This window comes from Gossypium arboreum, chromosome 3 (assembly GCF_025698485.1).
Source record: "Gossypium arboreum isolate Shixiya-1 chromosome 3, ASM2569848v2, whole genome shotgun sequence".
Classification (NCBI taxonomy): Eukaryota; Viridiplantae; Streptophyta; class Magnoliopsida; order Malvales; family Malvaceae; genus Gossypium; species Gossypium arboreum.
The window spans coordinates 127368263-127371673 of record NC_069072.1 but is presented as its reverse complement, the minus strand read 5'-3'; positions in this window follow the sequence as shown (position 1 = coordinate 127371673).

The window sequence follows — 3411 nt, the reverse complement described above, 5'->3', positions numbered from 1 at the left end:
TCCTTGGAAGAAGATATTAAGGTTGATAAGAAGGGCAAGTTGAGTCCGGTTCATTGGGCCTTATCGGGTTTTGAAGCGACTAGGCCCGATGGCTTACCGGTTGGAATTGCCTCGAGTTAGACAGATTCACGATGTTTTCACGTCTCCATGTTAAGGCGTTATCGTGCTGACCCTGCTCATGTCCTGCCAGTTGCAGAAATTGAAGTTCAAACTGATTTGACCTTTGAAGAGGAACCTGTGCAAATATTGGCTTGAGATGTTACGGTTCTCAGAAGGAAATCTGTCCCGTTAGTGAAATTACTTTGGCGTAATCATGGAAGGGAAGAAGCTACTTGGGAATCAGAAGAGACTATGCGTCAACAATACCCTCAACTAGTTGGATCAGGTAAATTTCGAGGACAAAATTTCTTTAAGGAGGGTAGAGTTGTAACGCCCCAATTTTCGGGAATTCTGTGAATGTTGGCATAGGTTTAATTATGTTAGTGGGCCTCTAGAAGGCCCAAGCTTAAGATAGAACCCGGTAATTTTAGTTAAATTTTGTTCCATAAGAAAAAGGGGGTAAAATTATGAAATAGGACCTATGTGAAAATGTTTGAAAATGCTATAGGCTAAATTGAAGTGGCCAAATAAATAGGAGTGCAAAATAGGAGGATTTGCATGACAAACCTCCCATTTTACATGAAGTGGCCAGCTATCATGTTGTTGTAGACAATATGTTCCATGATAATGGTTTAGGTAAATGCTCCATGATGGGCATTTCATGTATTTTGTATTAAAGAATTAAATGGATGAAATATGAAATTTTATTAAAAGAAAAAGGGGTGAAAAGAACAAAGTTTTGTCCATCTTTGTTCATCATAGCCGAAAGTTAGAGAAGAGAAAGGAGAGGAGAAAGCTCTTGAATGTTCAGTCACTTGGGGAAGAAAATTGAAGGTAAGTTCATGGTAGTTTGCCTCTATCTTGATGTTCATGAGTTCTTCTTGATTCTACCTTAACTCTTGAAGCATATTTTGGTTTTTAGTTGTGTTGTGAACATTTAGTCATGAATTAAAATGAAGGAAATAGTTGTTGTTTCATGTTCTTTTGATGAAAAATGGAAGATAGGTGAAGTTGAGCCAAACAAATGAGCATGCATGTGCCTTAGATGCTAAGGGAAAAAATCAGCTAACATGTTGTGCTTTAAAATGATGAAATGGAGATTATACTTAAGTAAAATCATAGATATGTGATGATTGATTGGTGATATACATGTTTAAATAACAAGCATGCAAGTTAGGTGTGAAAGAGTGATTTGGTAATAAATCTGCTTGGGACAGCAGTAGTAACGTGACTTTGGAATATCACCATAAATTATGGGAGATGAGTTAGAAGCTGCATAAATTATGTAATTAAAGCTTAATGAGTCTAGTTTCAAATGGAATAAACTAGAACATATTTTGAATTCTGTACAATGAGAAATTTGATTCGTAATGAAGAGTAGTCATATTAGTCAAACAGTGAAACATGGGAAACTTTAAGAAAAATCTGGTACTGATTGCCCATACCAAAAATTCTGAAAATTTTATGGATAGAAGATATATGAGTCTATTTTCCGGGAAAATTAACAGCACTTGATTTGGAGTTTCGTAGCTTCAGTTATAAATAATTTAGTGACTGTTGCTCAGGAAGACAGCTTGCAGTGAAATTATGACTATGTGGTAAACATTGACAAAAATTTGTTAATGAGTTGCTTATTGATTTCTTATAAGCTTACTATGATCTGTAGGTGTGGTTGGCTAAATATTGTAAGGGGTTAATACGTAGTTTGTATTTGAATAGTTAGATTAACGTGTTAGTAATCCAATTGTAGGCGTTAGTGTGTGGATCTAAATCGACATATCGTGTAAAATGTGTGTGTAATCGACACCTCTCATAGACTAGATTGGCAAAAGCCGAAAAGTGAAATGCTTAGAAAAGTCGATATTTTGGGAATTTTCGAGTGTACGTTGCTCGTATGATAGTTGGGTTTGCATATTTGGTAATCTAAAGTAATAAACTGCAGTACGCGCGATTTCGTACATTTTGATAATTTGGGCTTAATGGGCCAAAGATCGGGTTCATGGGCCAACGGGCCCAATTCGGTAAGTATGTGCGGTAAGTGCTCTAATAGTACATAAATAGTTAGGATATGCATGAAAACCCTAAATGTAGCTAAATTACTATAATACCCCTATGTAATGAAAATTACTGTAATACCCCTAGGTGCAAAATTACCGTTATACCCCTAGGGTTAATTTTGACTGAAAAGCATGACGATCTGATTCTGTATGATGTATGCCATGATTATATATCTGTTGCATGGGGACATGGGTTATATTATGGAGGAAGTGTCCTGGTGGCTATGCCACGATTATCTAATCTGGTGGCTCTGCCACATATATCTGTTCTGGTGGCTCTGCCACAATATCTGTATCTGGTGACTTCGTCACAATATCTGGCAGCCTCGCTGTGATTTTTGTGGTGTGTAGCGGTTGGGTGGGTCGAGTAGTCTCCCCACATGGTGTAAGGCTGGTACGGGGGTGTTATGGATGAATCTGGGTTGGGTTTCTGCATAAACATGTAATATCTGTTCTATTCTGTTATGGGCCTATGGGCTTTATTTTGAATTTCTGTTCTGGGCTAAGGCCAACTTATTCTATTTCTGTGGGTTAAGCTGATTTAGACTATGGTTGGGTTATTTTACACACTGAGTTTCCCCAAACTCACCCCTTTTATTTTCATCCATGCAGGTAATCCCCAACCATAGTGAGCTTGGAGCTGTGGGGGAATTCGGAGTGGCCACCCGTTCTGAAAGTTTGATTTTCTTCTGGTGAACTAGACATCCTTTTAATTACATTTGAGGTTTTGGGCTTTTAAATGTAATAAGGCCGCTTATTTATTTTTGATGGTTTTATATGTTTTATTAAGATAGGTAATATTTATATTTAAGCTGTTGAAATTGGATAGCTTTAGGCGCGTTTTCAAAAGCAATAATTGATTTCAAAATTACGAAAACAAGCAAAGCTTCATAATGAAGATATTTTTCAAAATTAATCTCTTTTCCTAAAAGGACTTAATCAAATCGGTTTCCTAGAAATATACATGACGTTAAGGTATGGCAATGGCGATTTGCATCTCTAGGATTGGATCCGAAGGGAGTTTGGTACTTAAGCAGTCCGATGGACTCACCTCCTCTTTTCGGTTTCCTACGGTGCATGACTTCCATTCACTTTAACCTATAATGAAATCATCTTTTAAAACACTCAATAAGTTTTCTTTCTGGATCGGAAATGTTTTGAATGCTTCGATGTGGCATGTCAGATCCGGCCATAACGTCTGGGCCGGGTAAGGGGTGTTACATAGATGTAGTAAAAAAATTAGAATTTCCAAGCC